This window comes from Myxine glutinosa, chromosome 5, assembly GCF_964187855.1.
Source record: "Myxine glutinosa chromosome 5, kmMyxGlut1.1, whole genome shotgun sequence".
Classification (NCBI taxonomy): Eukaryota; Metazoa; Chordata; class Myxini; order Myxiniformes; family Myxinidae; genus Myxine; species Myxine glutinosa.
The window spans coordinates 136,467,190-136,487,238 of NC_136265.1; the positions used below are offsets into that span (position 1 = coordinate 136,467,190).

General features: G+C 47.5%; 1 protein-coding gene across 1 annotated transcript in view; it reads left to right on the plus strand.

Annotated features, from left to right (window-relative positions):
- The window catches only part of LOC144892380 (uncharacterized), a 547,127-nt gene that overhangs the window by 314,842 nt on the left and 212,236 nt on the right, over nucleotides 1-20,049 (plus strand). The window lies entirely within an intron of this gene.

Consider the following 20,049-nt stretch of genomic DNA (forward strand, 5'->3'; position numbering starts at 1 on the left):
ACTGTTTTATCTTATTTCCTGGCTACAATTCATCGTTCTTGTACCCAATGTAATAGTCACCATTCCAGAGAAGATGCATTTTTTGACATTATACATCTACGATTCTACATTATAAAACAGGAGTGTCTGTCTGTCTGTCCGTCCATTCCAAAACGACTCCCCCAGTTTTGGGGCTAGCCCCGCAAAACCTTCTGAGGAACATTTTGGGGTCCCAGCGAATGTTGTCAGGTAGGTAGGAGGTTTCATAAATTCCTCAATAAAATCATGATTTTGAAATTGACTCGATACCAACCTGCTCCCGAATCCGGAAGTGAATAGATGATGACAATGGGCTGGTTCGATAATATCTCAATACAATCGTGATTTAACATAGTATTTTGTTATCGTATTAAGGTATGATTGGAATGATGCTGTTTGGAATGAAAATAAAGATATTGAGTTTAAATATGAATGAGGAAATGACGTGAGGGTTTCTACTTTCTAACCGTGACATTCGTGGATTCGCCATATGCAGATTCGCCATTGACTGGGTATAGAAACATTCAGATGGGGTATGTTTTTGCCCAAGCTGTCAATGGCTGATGTTCGACTGAAGGTGGCACAGGAATGTGGAATTTATTGGTTCATCATTTCCCATTCACCATTTTTTGCCCAAGTCATTCACGAACCAGCTGTCCATATCTGATGTTCCATTGAAGGTGGCACAGGAATGTGGAATTTATTGGTTCCATGATTTAGCATTCACCATTTCCGCATTGTTTGTTTGCGTTTGGCTTCCCACCCGTGCATGGCACGAGTACCTCGCTAGTATACCTGTATGAGGGTAATCAAAAATAAAGTTAATTTTACTGTCAAGTCTGTGCACATGTGATATGGTAGGGGCAAGTTAATTGACCAGTTAGTGCACTTCTTGCCGGTGTGTACCCCGGTTTAGAATAGGTACACCATATCCCTGCGTGTCGTAAGAGGCGACTAAAAGGGTTGGCGCCAGGAAGGGCATCCGGCCATAAAAACATTGCCTCAAAAAGAGAACCATGACAATTACAACTAGATATGGGCAGGGTACAGCCCGAAGTACCCCATGGGGGACCCCAATCCCTCTCAAAACTCAAGGTGGGGAACCCGATCGAAGCAAGGGTGGAAATCACTCCATTTGTGATGACGAAACGTCTGATGCCCGACGTGCAGATCGGTTTCTGAGGTTTGGGACATGGAATGTAGGGACAATGACAGGGAGATCAGGAGAAGTGGTGGAAGTATTGGTCAGAAGAAGAGTGGACATATGTTTGTGCAGGAGACTAGATGGAAGGGAAGTGGTGTGAGAATGGTGAAGGGTAGGCAGGGACAGAAATACAAGTTTGTGTGGCAAGGGTGCCCAGAAGGCATGAATGGTGTTGGTGTCCTGTTTTCTGAGCAGTTTGTAGACAGTGTGGTGAGTGTGATGAGAGTGAGTGAAAGGTTGATGATGGTGAAAATGATGATTGGAAAGCTCTTGGTGAACGTCATCTCAGGATATGCTCCACAGGTTGGTCGGAGCGATGAAGAGAAGGACAAGTTCTGGTGTGCGATAGAGAAGCTGATGGAAAACGTGAAAGATAAGGAAGATGTTGTGGTAGGAGGAGACCTAAATGGACATGTGGGAAGGAGTATGGACGGTTTTGAGGGAGTTCATGGGGGTTACGGATATGGTGTGAGAAATGGACAAGGTGAAAGGATTTTGGAGTTTGCTGATGGAGCTGATTTGTTGATTTGTAATACTCAGTTCCAGAAAGAGGACAATAAGCTTGTTACATACACGTCAGGTGGGTCGACGACAACCGTTGACTACCTGATGGTGCGTAGGCGAGATAGGGGGCACCTCCGGGACACAAAGGTGATCCCGGGGGAGGAGGCTGTTTCACAGCACCACTTGGTTGTATGCGACATAAGGTTGAAAGGTGCGAAGAGAGCTCGGCAGGTGAAGTACCAACCGAGAATGAAGGTGTGGAGGTTTAAAGAGGTGACAGTGAGGGAGGCATTAAAAGAGAGGCTGAGTATGGCAGAGGATGATGTGGTTGAACTTGAAAGTGGTTGGATGTCAATGAAAGATAGTCTGTTGGGAGCCGTTGGTGAGGTATGTGGATGGACAAAAGGACCACCGAGGCACTCGGAAACATGGTGGTGGGATGATGAAGTTGGAAAGAAGATTGACGAGAAGAGGAAGAAGTTCAAGGAGTGGCAGAAGGCGAAGGGTACGGGAGCAGGTAAAGGCAGAGCATGAAAGTTATAAGGCAGCCAAGAAGGATGCAAAGAAAGAGGTAGCAAAGGCGCAGGAGGCATGCAAGAAAATGTTCGGAGAACGCTTGGATTCGGAAGAGGATCAGAGAGCGGTATTCAGGATTGCAAAACAGATAGCGAAAGAGAGGTGCGATGTGATGGGGGTGAGTTGCTTGAAGGATGAAGTGGGACAAATCGTTGTGGACCCAGATGGAATTAAAGGAAGATGGAAGAGATATATGGAAATACTGTTGAATGCAGAGAATGAATGGGATGGCAACATAGAGAGTAACCCAGTTTTAGGACCGGCAGAGAAGATAACCGAGAAGGAAGTTGAGGAAACGATTAAAGCAATGAAGAGTAGAAAAGCGGGAGGGCCGACGGGAGTTGTGGGAGATATGTTGAAGGCAGCGGGAAATTGGGGTGTGAAGAGAATGACAGAGATCTGCAATCTGGTGGTGAAAGAAGGCCGCATTCCAGTGGATTGGGAACTGAGTACCCTTGTCCCTCTATACAAGGGGGAATGTGACCCTCTGGACTGTGGCTCGTATCGAGCAATAAAGTTATTGGAGCATGGAATGAAGGTATTGGAAAGGGTGTTGGAGAGGAGGATAAGGAAGAAAGTGAAGATTGACGAAATGCAGTTTGGATTTATGCCAGGAAGAGGAACAACAGATGCGCTTTTTATTGTGAGGCAGTTGCAGGAGAAGTACATGGAGAAGAGGAAGAAGTTGTTTCTTGGGTTTGTTGATCTGGAGAAAGCATTCGATAGGGTTCCACGTGAAGTAGTGACATGGGCATTGAGGAAGTTAGGAGTGGAGGAATGGTTGATCAGAGTAGTGATGGCAATGTACAAAAGAGCGTGCACAGCTGTAAGGACGAAGGACGGGAACAGTGGTGAGTTTGAGGTGAAGGTGGGAGTGCATCAGGGGTCGGTACTAAGTCGACAACTATTTGTAGCTGTGATGGCGGTGCTGGCTCGGAACGTAAAGGAGGGTTTACCGTGGGAGTTGTTTTATGCAGATGATCTGGTGTTTATTGCAGAAAGTATGGATGGACTAAAGGAGAAGATGAACAAGTGGAAGGAATGTATGGAGACGAAAGGTCTGAAGGTGAATATCGGAAAAACAAAGGTGATGGCAAGTGGTAAAGCATGTGGCGAGGTGGAAAGAACTGGGAAGTGGCCATGTGCTATGTGCAGGAAGGGTGTCGGAGTGAACTCAATTCAATGTACAATGTGCGCTGAGTGTGTTCATCAAAAATGTAGTGGTTTGAGAGGGTCATTAACCAGTGTGGCAGCTACATTCAAGTGTAAGGTGTGCACAGAGGGAGCTGCAGATGGAGGAAATGTTGAGTTGGATCTTGGAGACGGCGTGAAGCTGGAAGGTGTGAAAACATTTTGTTACCTAGGAGACATGCTGAATGGAGAAGGTGGATCAGACTCGGCAACGGTTGCTTGAGTGAGATGTGCATGGAAGACGTTTCGGGAACTGAGTGGCGTGCTGACGAGGAGGGGAGTGTCGTTGAAGCTGAAGGGAAAGGTGTATGCTGCATGTGTGAGAAGTGTTATGATTTATGGGAGCGAGACATGGGTAATGAACGTAGAGCAGCAACGAAGGCTGGAAAGGGTGGAAATGCGAATGTTTCGGTGGATGTGTGGAGTATCGTTGAGAGAGAGGAAGACAAATGATGAATTGCGAAAGATGATGGGAATAGAACCTGTGATTGATGCTGTGAAGAGAAACAGTTTGAGATGGTTTGGTCATGTGTTGAGGAAGGATGAAAGTGGCTGGTTGAGAAGAGTGATGGAAATGAATGTGGAAGGAAGTAGAGGACGGGGAAGTCCGAGAAAGACTTGGCTAAAGATGGTCGAAGAAGAAATGCGGGCAAGGGGGTTAACAAGGGGAGATGCAGAAAATAGGGCAAAATGGAGAAGATTGTCATGGGGACCGCAAGGCTATCCCCCGCTTTTGCATGGAAAATGGCCTTTAAAATGCCTGTTGTTTACCCATCTGTGGAACTGGTAATCATACTATAAAAATGGCTGCCTGCCCTTCGCACTGTTGTAAAGCAGTGAGAAGTTACCAGGATTCCCCATTGTGAAGACGTCCAACCATATGACATTCTGAGAATTACTTATTTGACATAATCTTGGAATGCAAGGATGGAAATGTGTGGTGTTGCCTGTGGGCAGGATGGCCTGCACACACTTGTCTCTAAGCCAGCCGCTTTCAGTGCTGCTTTTGCTTTTCTAGCCTGGGTTTGAATCCCGACTCAGCTATAAATTGTCATCCCAGTGTTTCACAGGCAGATCGATTTGTCCTCAGATGGATGGATTAGTTGGTTGGTGGATGTTAAAGATCCCATGGCGACCTCGCGAAGAGTGGGTGAGCTATCGCTGCCACCATGAACAAATTCCAAATTTCTGCCCTAACTACTTGAACATCAGGCCTGGTTAGTCAATTCTTGAAAGACTTTGACCACAAGACTCTCCCGCCACTCCCCTCCCCCTTCCCATGCCTCCTCCCCACAAGCCCTTTCCCTCCCACAGGTCTCCCGATGTCCCTGTTCTCTACTGTTGTTGCACTTGTGTGCTTCCCTCTCTCTCCCCATCTTGTCTCCCGCTCCCTTTATAATATGTTTTACATGTCAGTTTGTTTTTTTGTGATTAATGTTAGGTCTTACACGAGCGTCGATCTTGTATACAAAAAAAAACCAAAAAAAAAAAACTCCAACCGCACAAGAACGTGGGGATTAATTGTAGCCATTAAAGAAGAAGAAGAAAATATTTAAAATACATATTTGAACCCTGATTACCTCCTCTACTGAAGGTCCTCCCTCCTTCACCGACGGGGGCTATGTTTTCACCAATTATTTTTGAGTTGTACATAGGCCAAAGGTCAACAACTTAGGTGCAATTTTTAAAATCTTCAATTTTCATCCAATTGACTTGAAATTTGAACAGGATTGGCATATCGGGTCACTGAACTCAACAGACTGCCCCCTCCCCTCTGACAGCATTTTGGCCGAAAAATTATGGGTTTTTTGTATACATAGTCGAGGTTCGTGAAAGAGCAAGTGCACTAAACAGATCAGGACGCATTAGAACAACAATAAGAACAGCAGAGAGGGGGGAAACACCAACAGCAGAGTTGAAGGCCAAGATAAGGGCAGAATTGGACAAACGATCTGTGTGGGGAGGAATGAAGGGCAGGAGAGAGTATGCATGGAGTGAAGAAGATGGATACAGAGGAGAACTCTCAAGAGGGAAAACTGGAAATTTAGAAGGAAGAGGGCTTGGAGTGTGGGTTAACGAGGGTAGGAGAGATCATGGCTTTTGATGTGGGATGATCTGAGATGGCAGGGAACAGCTGTCTTGAAGACCTGGAGGGAAGAATAAGATTGAAGAGAATGTGGAAGTTGGATTCACAGGCGGGAAAAAGAGGAATAAAAGAGTGGAGGTGAGCAGTGATCCTGGATTTGGGGATTTTCACTAGATGGGTGTTGATGGTGAACCATGTGCGCCCTGCAGAAACCTTGGTGGGGGGGGGGGGGGGGCAAAGCACGGAAGGAGTAGAGGGCACAAGACCAAAAGGACGCGGTTGAGATACAGAGACCACTGACCCGTCTGCAATGGCGATGTGATAGGCGTATAGACTCGGCTTCATTGCGGGAGATTCCAATAAACTTGAACACTTTGGTTTCTGTGGTGTCAAGTTCAGCAAGATGGAAGGCAGGGGCGCCAGCCCAGAGGGGAGAGCAGTACTCCATCAAGCTGCGGATGAAGGCCTTGTATGTGGATAGGAGTTCAGGTATGCCAAGGAAGGACTTTGTATGACAGAGGAAGCCCAGTCGGCGGCTGGCTTTGGAGGCAAACTTTGAAATGTGGTTTGTCCAGGAAAGATCATGACTGATTGTGAGACCCAGGAGTTTGAATGACTGAACTTCATCAAGGGGATTGTTAAGTACATTGGAGGGTAGAGGGGGAAAGGATTTGCCAGAAGGTCCTTTTGGAGAGAGATCGTGAGTGTGACATTTGTGAGTATTGAAAGACCTATTCCAAGTAAATAAGGAAGAAATGTTTACATTGTAAATAAGGAAGAAATGTTCATAACCGTTGAAGTTTTAATGAACATTATGGCCCTGGGTTCAGGTCTACTATGAGGGGGTTAGCTTCCGTTCTCTCCCAAACTTACCGGACCTGAGGCTGCCATGCACGAACAACTTCGTACTTCGGCAGGTTGTGAACCAGCAACTACGAATGCCAATTGGTCTTGTCGCACGATAGCAGGGTTTAATCGCATAACACCGCTTACCTGTACTATGTGACGGTTTCAATCGGGGGAACGTACTGTATCCTACGGTGGTGTACCACATTCTTTTGTTCCTGGGTGGAAATTTAGACGGCCGAGCAACCGTTGGTACCCGCCGGATAATGCTAATTTTGTTATGGCTGATCATTACTCTGGGTGAGAGCAATGGCGATCTAATGGAAAATTTATAATTAATAATCAAGACATTCACAATCAAGACATTCACAGACAGAGGGAAAGGAAACGCTTAACGATTCGATTTATTTACAAGTATTTACAGTGCAACTTATCGATAGGAAAGAAAAAAGGACAAGAGGCAGAAACTTAGCTTAAATTACGCCTTATGATGATTACTACGAATAAACACAACAAGGGCACCCAGCACACATTTACGGGGGAGTGGAGGGGAAAACGAACGCTGGGAACCTGTTAACAAAATGGTTACGATTTTACCAGATGCTTCTCCTCGCAACGACCTTTGTATGGACCTCACCAACGAGCACGAGGCCAGCAAATGGCAGTCCCCAACACGAGCAGGAAAATGTGATCGCCAGCACGAACACGAGCAGGCAAAGTCGATCCTCAGCACGAACATGAGCAGGCAAAGTCGATCCTCAGCACGAACATGAGCAGGCAAAGGCGATCCCCAGCATGAACAAGAGCAGGCAAAGGCGATCCCCAGCATGAACACGAGCAGGCAACGTTGATCCTCAGCATGAACACGAGCAGGCAAAGTCGATCCTCCGCATGAACACGAGCAGGCAAAGTCGATCCTCAGCACGAACACGAGCAGGCAACGTCGATCCTCAGCATGAACACGAGCAGGCAAAGGCAATCGTCAGCATGAACTTGGGCAGGGAGTCCCAGAACGAATACAGGCAGGTAAGCAGGCACATGCAGAAAGAGTCCAAGTCATGCACATGTGCAGAGAGAGAGAGAGAAAGAAAGAGTGTCATGCTCACGTGCACCGAGAGGCAGCCAACAGAGAGCAGGGAAAGACTGGCCAAGAGAGTGAATCATGTGCAGAGGCCTGTGCGAGGGTCTGGCCAAGAGCCCATGTGCACAGCCAACAACGTCCAAGGCCAAGAGAGTCATGCAAATGTGCAGAGGGGGCAGAGAGAGACCGACCAAGAGAGTGAATCACATGGAGAGAGAGCATATCGTGATCTTGTGCAGAGTAAGAGTACGTCGTGGCCTTGTGCAGCAAGAAGGATACATCGTGGCCTCGTGCAGCGAGAAGGATACGTCGTGGCCTTGTGCAGCAAGAAAGTCCGCCGTGCACATGTGCAGCGAGAGGGAGCAGAGAGAGAGATCGGCCAGCAGGCCACATGCACAGAGAGCAACAAACACGTGCATAATAAATAGACAGAGGGTCCCGCCAAAGGAGACATGCACATGTGCAGAGGGTTCCTGGGTGGAAATTGAGAGAGACCGGAAATTGAGAGAGAGCAGAGAGAGACCGGCCAAGAGCGAGAGGCACGTGTGCAAGGCCTTTTTGTCCAGCCCTGCGAGAGGTGGGGGGATGTTTTAGAGTGTTCTCCAGGCTGCTTATTGGTGGAGTGTCACCCTGCCACCACAAGCTTATTGAAGGGACTTTTACCTGGTGCTTGGATGGTGTGCCTTTGAGCCTGTGTGCATTGCCTGGCAAATTCTCCCCTTATGAATGGAGGACCTGCCTTTCCCTCCCCAATGCATAACGACATACTAACCCGAAATAAGGGGAAAGGACCAAGATAATGTTCTGCTACAAAATTACTATTCTATGAGACCTGTATGGTGGTTGCCATTACTTCTTAGCAGTTTCCCAAAACCGCAACAATATAATTTTGTCACTTTAATCACTATTAAATTATTTTCTTGCATCCCTCTGTCATGTGACATCTAAAGCTCTGTCCCCCCAATATTCCTTCAGGTCGCACAAGATCTGCCTGCAACCCTCTTATGGTTAAACTGCCAAAGTCTAGGCTCTCTGCTCACCTTCACTCTTTCATTCCCCTTTTCTCCCGCCTCTGGAACAAACTCCCCCACTCCCTTCAATCCCACTCCTCCCTCCAGGTCTTTAAAACAGCTGTTCACCACCATCTCTTATCTTCCCCCATCGAAAACCTTGATCTTTTCTACCCCCGCTAATTCACCCCAGAGTCCTTGCAGTGTTCATATGTTTTATTCCTCTCCCACCTCCCCCCAAGTCCTCCCGATGTCCCTGCTCTCAAATGTTGTGTTTGTGTCCTTCCCCCTCTTCCCCCTCTCTTTTGTGTCCTTCCCCCTCTCTCCCCATCTTGTCTGCCGCTCCCCTTGTTTTTTGTGTTTTGTGTGTCGGTTTGTCTTTTTGTGTGATTAATGTTAGCTCTTTCACGAGCCTCGATCTTGTATACAAAAAAAAAAAAAAAGCTAAGAATGTTTCGGAATTTGGTTAATATAAAATATCCAACAAATTACACAAGCACATCTCCGTTTTAATGACACGACGTGTCAAGCAGAAAATAAAGCATGTAGCGCACAATTAGCGAAGTGGCTGTAACACCCATTATTAGGGTGAATCGTTCACATTGCGATACAAGCATGCAATTTGGCAATTATGCTCTTGTATAGTCACTCTTAAAATCCAATCGATTAGCCAACTCGAAGATTAATATATAAATTGAAACTTTTATTGACCTCTCACAGATTAATACAGTCACGTGAAAAAGTAAGTACACCCCATGTAAAGTTTTGACTTTTTCAACATATTTCAACATACAGCTATTTGATCTTCATTTCAACAATATTGACAGATAAAGGTGATATAATATAACAAATATCATGAAACATTTACATTTTGTAGTCCATTGTATAATTTAAATAAACATAAATGCAAATTTCGCATGTGGTAAAAGTAAGTACACCCTTGGCTTTAATATGTAGTATTGCCCGCTTTGGCAGAAACAACCTCAAGTAGGCGTTTCTTGTAACTGTATACCAGTCTCTGACATCGACTGGGCGAAATTTTTGCCCACTCCATGCAGAATTCTTTCAGCTGTGCGGTTTTATTTTTTTTTATTTTTTTTTTTATTTTGTTTGTATACTGAATCGAGGCTCGTGAAAGAGCTAACATTTATTTCACAAACAAATCAACCAGACAAACAAAATATACAAAAAGAGGGAGCGGAAGACAAGATGGGGAGAGAAGGGGAAGCACACAACCACAACATTTGAGAGCAGGGAGCAGTGTGGGAGGGAGAGGGCTTGGGGGCAGGAGGCGTGGGAAGGGGGGGTGGGGGGGTGGGAGAAGTATAAAACACAAGGGGACCGAAATTAGCGGGGGTAGAAAAGATCAAGGTTTTGGATGGGGGAGGATAAGAGATGGTGGTGAACAGCTGTTTTAAAGACCTGGAGGGTGGAGTGGGATTGAAGAGACTGAGGGAGTTTGTTCCAGAGGCGGGAGAAAAGAGGAATGAAGGAGTGAAGGTGAGCAGAAAGTCTTGATTTTGGCAGTTTAACCATAAGAGGGTTGCAGGCAGATCTTGTGCGACCTGTAGGAATATTTGGGGGACAGAGCCCAGAGAGGGCTGGGGGGGGGCAAGGCCAGAGAGGAGTCGGTAGAAGACAGAAAGACCACCAACCTGCCTGCGGTGAGTGAGTGAAAGGCCCTTGGAGTTAGCTTCATCGCGGGAGATTCCAATGATTCTGAACGCTTTGGTTTCAACAGCGTGAAGACGGGCTAGGTGTGAGGCAGGAGCACCAGACCAGAGGGGAGAGCAGTATTCCATAGAGCTGCGGATGAAAGCCTTGTATGTGGTGAGGAACTCAGGTGTGCCAAGGAAGGACTTCGCACGACGGAGGATGCCCAGTCGGCGACTGGCTTTGGAGGCCAGATTTGAAATCTGAAATTTGAAAATTTGATTTGATTGAAAATTTTTTTTGAAAAAAACCCCACGTTTTAGGGGTTTCTTGCATGCACAGCTCGTTTCACATCCCCCTACAACACCTCGATGGGATTTAGATCCGGGCTTTGACTTGGCCATTCCAGAACCCTCCATTTCTTTCTTTTCAGCCATTCCTTAGTGGATTTACTGGTATGTTTAGGGTCATTGTCATGTTGCAAGGTCCACCTTCGGTTGAGCTTCAACTTTACGACAGATGGCTTCACATTATCCTCAAGCACCCTCTGGTACAATGAAGAATTCATCGTGGATTATATGATGGTGAGCTGCCCAGGCCCTGATGCAGCAAAGCTTCCCCAAACCATAATATTTCCCCCACCATGCTTTACAGTTGGTATCAGGTTAAAAAACCACCTTTAGAGGCCATTTTTCCCCGCAAAGCGGGGGTTGGCCTTTTTCGGGAACCGTGGTTGTTGTTGTTTTTTTGGTCCCCTTTTTGAAGCAATGTTTTACGGCCGGATGCCCTTCCTGCCGCCAACCCTTTTTGTCGCCTTTTTACGACAAGCAGGGAATTACCAGTGAACTGGTTCTCCAGTTCCAGTGAACTGAATTACCAGTTGGTATCAGGTTCTTGTGGTCAAATGCTGTCTTTGGTTTTCGCCAAACGTCTTCTGGTACTGTGGCCAAATAGCTCAACCTTTGACTCATCTGTCCAGAGCACATTGTTCCAGAAGTGCTGGTCTTTGCCTCGGTGTTCATTGGCAAACTTTAGTCTTGCCCTGATGTTCTTTCTGGACAGCAAAGGTTTCCTCCTGGCACACCTCCCATGTCGATCAAATTTGTGCAGCCTCTTTCTCATGGTAAACTCGTGCACTTTGACATCAACAGTGGCAAGAGCTACCTGTAGGTCCCGTGATGACATTCTGGGGTTCTTAGAGACTTCTTTCAGCATCTTGCGGTCTGCTCTCGGGCTGAACTTGCTGGGCGGCCTGGCCTGCACAAGTTGGCATTTGTTTGGAATGTTCTCCATTTGTATATGATCTTCCGGACAGTCGAATGATTGATTTCAAATTGTTTGGAGATCTTTTTAAATCCCTTCCCAGACTCGTAGGCATCTATAACCTTCTTTCTGAAGGCCTCAGAGAGCTCTTTTGATCTAGGCATGGTGACGCCGCACACCTCAACAACAAAGAGCAAACTAAATGTCTGAGGTTGAAATAAGACAGGTTCCTCCAAGATCCTCTCTAACGATGTTCTAATCATTTGCACCTGAGCTGGTGCACCTGATTCTAATTTTAGGTATTTGAAGTAGTGATAAATGTAGGGGTGTACTTACTTTTTCCACATGTGAAATTTGCATTTATGTTTATTTAAATTATACAATGGACTACAAAATGTAAATGTTTCATGATATTTGTTATATTATATCACCTTTATCTCTCAATATTGTTGAAATGAAGATCAAATAGCTGTATGTTGAAATATGTTGAGAAAGTCAAAACTTTACATGGGGTGTATTTACTTTTTCACGTGACTGTATGTAGTTCGATTTTGTATTGATACACGTACATTCTAAATTCAATATTAAAAAGTTTATCGCAAACGTTCGCAATTTTGGTCTCCATGTTGAAAAGAATGGCCGCCACGTTGAACTTTGAGTTGGCTTATCGACTGGATTTAAAGATCATCTATACAAAAACATAACTACCAAGTTTCATGCTTGTATCACAAGGTGTCCGGTTTTTTGTGTTTACCCCCTAGCTAAATGTGCGCACACAAGAACAATCATGGACGTCATCGAAACAAGTCACCCACCAAAGACATTACGACAGAGTAGTTTGGCTGATTTATTCCAGAAGAAGCAGATTTATGAACTGAGAGTTTTGTGTTGTACAAATTTTACAGCTGAACGATCATACAGGAGGGTCAAACTGATCGGGAATCATCTTTGCTCCACAATTCGGACCTGAACCAAAATCTAATCTCATTCACCAAGTTTCGTCCCAATCCGTCAATAACTCTTTGAAATATCCTGTTATATCTTGCTTCTCGCCCTTTCTCTCAATGGTGAAGAATCACTTAAAAAATTAAATAATTTTCATATCCGAATCCATATTCAGATCTTCACCAAAATATAATCTATTTGTCCTTGTCAGACACCCAACAGGTCCACCAAGTTTCGTCCAAATCCGTCCACGACGTTTTGAGATATCCTGCTATGTATCATTTTTGGCCCGATCTCCCAATGGTGAAGAATCACTTTAAAAATTAAATAATTCTCATATCTGAATGCATATTCAAATCTTCACCAAATTATAATCTATTTGTCCTTGTCAGACACCCAACAGGCCCACCAAGTTTCATCCAAATCCGTCCACAACGTTTTGAGATATCCTGCTATGTATCGTTTTTGGCCCAATCTCCCAATGGTGAAGAATCACTTTAAAAATTAAATAATTCTCATATCTGAATGCATATTCAGATCTTCACCAAAATCGAATTGAATAGTCGTTGTCAGATACCCAACCGGCCCACCAAGTTTCATCCAAATCCGTCCACAACTTTTTGAGATATCCTGCTATGTATAGTTTTTGGCCCTATCTCCCAATGGTGAAGAATCACTTTAAAAATTCTACTAGCCAGTTCCGTATCCGGATCTTCACCAAAATTAAATCGATTCTTCCTTGTCACACACACAACCTGTGCACCAAGTTTACACCAAATCCGTCCATAACTTTTTGAGATATCCTGCTATATGTTGGTTTTAGCCTGATCACTCAATAGTGAAGAATCACTTAGAAAATTAAATAATTCTCATATCCGAATACACATTCAGATCTTCACCAAAATCGAATCAAATTGTCTTTGTTGCATACCCAACCTGTTCACCAAGTTTCATCCAAATCTATCGATAACTTTTTGAGATATCCTGCTACGTATCGTTTTTGCCCAGATCTCCCAATGGTGAAGAATCACTTTTAAAATTCTACTAGCCGGTTCCGGATCCAGATCTTCACCAAAATCGAATCGATTCTTCCTTGTCACACACACAACCTGTGCACCAAGTTTCATCCAAATTAATCCATAACTTTTGAGATATCCTGCTATATTATATGTTGGTTTTAGCCCGATCTCCCCGTGGTGAAGAATCACTTAAAAAATTAAATAATTCTCATATCCGAATCCATATTCATATCTTCACCAAAATCGAATCAAATTGTCTTTGTCGCACACACAACCTGTTCACCAAGTTTCATCCAAATCCATCTATAACTCTTTGAGATATCCTGCTCCGTATCGTTTTTGGCCCTGTCTCGAAATAATGAAGAATCACTTTTAAAATTCTAGTAGCCGAATCCGGATCTTCACCAAAATCTAATCATTTCGTCCGTGTCGCATACGCTACCTCCAAGCCAAATTTCGTCCGAATCCATCCACAACTTTTTGAGATATCTTGTTCACAGACAAACAAACAACGACAGACAGTGGCGAAAACATAACCTCCATCCACCTTTGGTGACGGTGGTAATAATGATACGTCTGTCTGTCCATCTGGGTAACCTTCCATTCCACCCAATGGTTGGACAGTTTGCCTGATGCCACCCACAATTTCAACCTGAAAAATTATGTGGCCGCCATGTTGGTGTTTACTTCTATGCGAAGCCGATTAAAAATAAAATATCGATTTGTATACAAATTCTGTATACAAATTATCGATTCTGTATGCAAAAAAAAGAAAAGCCAAATACATATTAGGAGCGGACATATTCACAATTGCCATGCCGTCCCTATAAGTTTTCCCTTCAGTGTTAAACGACCACAGTGACAGCTCAAAGGCTTTTGAGCCAATAGGCTTCACAGGCCTGGTGAAGATCGATCTCAGCGATCAAGGCAGTGCTCTGTTGACTATACACCACCCAAATAATTATGCGGAGGTTACGCAGGAGGTTGAAAGCTCGGAGTGGGGAAGCCTTATGGGTAGAAGGGGGAGGGTGATGACTTGGGGTTTGGAGGTTGCGGGTTTTGGAATGGGGTTAATGACTTGGGGTTTGTGGGGTGGGGTGGGGGTAGTTGTGGACTTGAAATCGCATTTTACATCGTGGTGCAGATATTCAGCGGATCCCTGCTGGTAGGAAATAAAATATCTTAAATTATAATTGATCCACCGTGAGTAAAAGAAAAGCCGTTTCGGGCCTTATCCTCCGTCGGGGAAAAAGTGGGCAAACTCCTGGCTGAATACAAAACTTTGAAACACTTTACCAACAGGAGAGTTCGGCATCTTCAAAATACACAGACACAAGGTATCTTGAAATTAATAACCAAGAACACTTGAGGGTGCTTATGCCAATCTTACAGCTTGAACGATCATGCAGGAGGGTCAAACTGATCGGGAATCATCTTTGCTCCACAATGACCGGAGGACGGCTTTCTGGACTCGTGTGGCTCAGTATCGAAACTAATCTTGCGGCAAGAGTCCATTACCCATCGGTGATTGACAACTTTACCAGAATACGCAAAAGGTGCAAAGATTTCATGTCCTGGTCAGTTCAAAGTTGAATTTGTATTTCCCTATGTAAATAATGCATATCATATATCTTGAGATTATTTAGACAGAAAATTTAGATAGACAGCAAAATTAATGCACTCATTCCATGACGGTCTTTTGTTGCCCCAGCCGAGGTGGTTCATACTCTGGAACAATAAGGGTAACTAACATCTGGCCAAATGAACTTCCCTGCTGACATATAATTTGGCAAGATTTCCCCTCCCTTTGATGCCAAGATCTGGATACGCCACTGGTAGAGAACATACCCCGCCTGGTTGAACAATTTATGTTTTATATCCCACTGATAGACCGGATCTGGATACGTCACTGGTAGAGAACATACCCCGCCTGGTTGAACAATTTACGTTTTATATCCCACTGATAGACCGGATCTGGATACGCCACTGGTAGAGAACATACCCCATCTGGTTGAACAATTTACGTTTTGTATCCCACTGATAGACCGGATCTGGATACGCCACTGGTAGAGAACATACCCCGCCTGGTTGAACAATTTACGTTTTATATCCCACTGATAGACCGGATCTGGATACGCCACTGATAGAGAACATACTCCGCCTGGTTGAACAATTTACGTTTTGTATCCCACTGATAGACCGGATCTGGATACGCCACTGGTAGAGAACATACCCCGCCTGGTTGAACTATTTACGTTTTGTTTCCCACTGATAGACCCGATCTGGATATGCCACTGGTAGAGAACATACCCCGCCAGGTTGAACAATTTACGTTTTGTATCCCACTGATAGACCGGATCTGGATACACCACTGGTAGAGAACATACTCCGCCTGGTTGAACAATTTACGTTTTATATCCCACTGATAGACCCGATCTGGACATGCCACTGGCAGAGAACATACCCCGCCTGGTTGAACAATTTACGTTTTGTATCCCACTGATAGACCGGATCTGGATACGCCACTGGTAGAGAACATACCCCGCCAGGTTGAACAATTTACGTTTTGTATCCCACTGATAGACTGGATCTGGATACGCCACTGGTAGAGAACATACTCCGCCTGGTTGAACAATTTACGTTTTATATCCCACTGATAGACCCGATCTGGATACGCCACTGGCAGAGAACATACCCCACCTGGTTGAACAATTTACGTTTTGTATCCCACTGATAGACCAGATCTGGATACGCCACTGGTAGAGAACATACCCCGCCAGGTTGAACAATTTACGTTTTGTATCCCACTGATAGACCGGATCTGGATACACCACTGGTAGAGAACATACCCCGCCTGGTTGAACAATTTACGTTTTGTATCCCACTGATAGACCGGATCTGGATACGCCACTGGTAGGGAACATACCCCGCCAGGTTGAACAATTTACGTTTTATATCCCACTGATAGACCGGATCTGGATACGCCACTGGTAGAGAACATACCCCGCCAGGTTGAACAATTTACGTTTTGTATCCCACTGATAGACTGGATCTGGATACGCCACTGGTAGAGAACATACTCCGCCTGGTTGAACAATTTACGTTTTATATCCCACTGATAGACCCGATCTGGATACGCCACTGGCAGAGAACATACCCCACCTGGTTGAACAATTTACGTTTTGTATCCCACTGATAGACCAGATCTGGATACGCCACTGGTAGAGAACATACCCCGCCAGGTTGAACAATTTACGTTTTGTATCCCACTGATAGACCGGATCTGGATACGCCGCTGGTAGAGAACATACCCCGCCAGGTTGAACAATTTACGTTTTGTATCCCACTGATAGACCGGATCTGGATACACCACTGGTAGAGAACATACCCCGCCTGGTTGAACACTTTACGTTTTATACTATCTCTATATATAAAGGAGGAGTGTCTGTCTGTGTGTGTATGTGTGTGTCTGTCTGGATGTCCGCTTAAAACTCAAGAACTACACATCGGCGAAAAGTTTTGTACACAGATTCGGAATCAGCATAAAATCCCGGTGGTTTTAGGCTACGTTTTATTTTAATATCAATGGTTTAAAAAAACCGCGTCAGCTGCAATTCCATGGTGTAGTTTGTGGCGGCGATAGACGTTCGGGGTGTATTGCAATGGTTTGTCGGGTTTGGCTGTGGGTCCAGAATAGCTCCAATTTCCTTTTGTACTTCTACGTTTATTTTGATTCTTCTGTTACAACGCCTTCCTTATCTACCTTATATCCCCCCGACGAGGCCTCTACATAATTTCATGCGGCAGAATTTAGTGCATTTTGAGTGAAAGACTCAAAGAAGTGAGACGAAGTTGAAGGAGGAAGAAGAGGCGCGATCACTCTGGAGGCCTTGATCGTGAGTGGAAATGGCGGGAATTGCGTTTGTATCGCAAAGTAAAGGATCTGCATTCATTTCTGAACTTGCATTGGTGGATTGTTATACATCTGCATTATTTTTCATAAAAAAACTTTATGTTGAACTTGAAGGCTCCAAGCACGGACTATATATACAGCCCTCATTGAGTAAAAATAAAAGCAAAAAATCCTGCTATCGCTTGCCAAGCTAGCCGTTCCCCTCTCCCCCTCCCCTCGCCTCCTCCCCCTTCCTCCTCTTCTCCCCTTCCCCCCCTCTTCTCCCCTCCCCCCCTCTTCTCCCCTCCCCCCCCACTCCTCCCCCCCCCCACCTCCTCCCCTCCCCCCCCTCCTCCCCTCCCCCCACCCTCTCCTCCCCTCCCCCCCACCCTCTCCTCCCCTCCCCCCCCACCCTCTTCTCCCCTCCCCCCCACCCTATTCTCCCCTCCCCCCTCCCCCCCTCACCCTCTCCTTCCCCCCACCCTCTCCTCCCCTCCCCCCACCCTCTCCTCCCTCCCCCCACCCTCTCCTCCCCTCCCCCACCCTCTCCTCCCCCCCACCCTCCCCTCTCCTCCCCCCACCCTCCCCTCTCCTCCCCTCCCCCACCCTCCCCTCTCCTCCCCCTCCCCCCACCCTCCCCTCTCCTCCCCTCCCCCCACCCTCCCCTCTCCTCCCCACCCTCCCCTCTCCTCCCCTCCCCACCCTCCCCTCTCCTCCCCCCACCCTCCCCTCTCCTCCCCCCACCCTCCCCCTCTCCTCCCCCACCCTCCCCTCTCCTCCCCTCCCCCCACCCCTCCCCTCTCCTCCCCTCCCCTCCCCCCACCCTCCCCTCTCCTCCCCTCCCCCCGACCCTCCCCTCGTCCCCACCCTCCCCTCTCCTCCCCCCCCCCCCGCTCTCCTCCCCCCCCCCCCTCTCCTCCCTCCCCCCCACCACCCTCTCCTCCCTCCCCCCCATTCCCCTCGCCCTCCCCCCCATTCCCCTCCCCCCCCATTCCCCTCCCCTCCCCCCCATTCCCCTCCCCTCCCCCCCATTCCCCTCCCCTCCCCCCCCATTCCCCTCCCCCCCCCATTCCCCTCCCCTCCCCTCCCTCCCCTCCCGTTCCCCTCCCTCCCCTCCCCTCCCGTTCCCCTCCCCTCCCCTCCCGTTCCCCTCCCCTCCCCTCCCCTCCCGTTTCCCCTCCCCTCCCCTCCCCTCCCGTTCCCCTCCCCTTCCTCCTCCCCTCCCTTCCCCCCTCCCTCCTCCCCTCCCTTCCCCCCTCCCTCCTCCCCTCCCTTCCCCCTCCCTCCTCTTCTCCCCTCTCCTCCCCCTTCCTCCTCTTCTCCCCTCCCCCCCTCTTCTCCCCTCCCCCCCCTCTTCTCCCCTCCCCCCCCTCTTCTCCCCTCCCCCCCTCTTCTCCCCTCCCCCCCTCTTCTCCCCTCCCCCCCTCTTCTCCCCTCCCCCCCTCTTCTCCCCTCCCCCCCTCTTCTCCCTCCTCTTCTCCCCTCTCCTCCCCCTTCCTCCTCTTCTCCCCTCCCCCCCTCTTCTCCCCTCCCCCCCTCTTCTCCCCTCCCCCCCTCGTTCTCCCCTCCCCACCCTCTCCTCCCCTCCTCCCCCGTTCCCCTCCCCTCCCCATCCTCCTCCCCTCCCCATCCTCCTCCCCTCCCTTCCCCCGCCCGCAATGCCGGGTACTTCCCATGGCCAGCTGTACGTGGGCTGCTCGAGGGTTGGAAAACCAAGCAATCTTTATGTCTTGGCACCAAGTAAGAAAACCAGAAATGTTGTATACCCAGAGGTTTTGAGAAATTGAAAATTGACAAAACGTCATGGAGGAAATGTACTGTGATATTGCTCTAAAATATACATGTTCTTTTCATCATATATTTGTATTATTCTTATTCAACCTGGGCGAAGCCCCCCCTCCCCTCCCCCTCCCCCCTCCCCCTCCCCTCCCCCTCCCCTCCACCACCCCATTGTGCACACCACTCTCATCATGGCCCACCACCCCCACGGTGTACACCACTCTCATCATGGCCCACCAACCGACGGTGTACACCACTCTCATCATGGCCCACCACGCCAAGGTGTACACCACTCTCAACATGGCCCACCACCCCACGGTGTACACCACTCTCATCATGGCCCACCAACCGACGGTGTACACCACTCTCATCATGGCCCACCACCCCACGGTGTACACCACTCTCATCATGGCCCACCACCCCATGGTGTACACCGCTCTCATCATGGCCCACCACCCCACGGTGTACACCACTCTCATCATGGCCCACCACCCCACGGTGTACACCACTCATCATGGCCCACCACCCAAACGGTGTACAACACTCTCATCATGGCCCACAACTCCACGGTGTACACCACTCTCAACATGGCCCACCACCCCCACTGTGTTCACCACTCTCATCATGGCCCACCACACCACTGTGTACACCACTCTCAACATGGCCCACAACTCCACGGTGTATACCACTCTCAGCATGGCCCACCACCCCACGGTGTACAACACTCTCATCATGGCGCCACCAACATCCACGGTGTACACCACTTCTCATCATGGCCCACCACCCCACGGTGTATACCACTCTCATCATGGCCCACCACCCCCACCTGTGTACACCACTCTCATCATGGCCCACCACCCCACGGTGTACACCACTCTCATCATGGCCCACCACCCCACGGTGTACACCACTCTCATCATGGCCCACCACCCCATGGTGGACACCACTCTCATCATGGCCCACCACCCCACTGTGTACACCA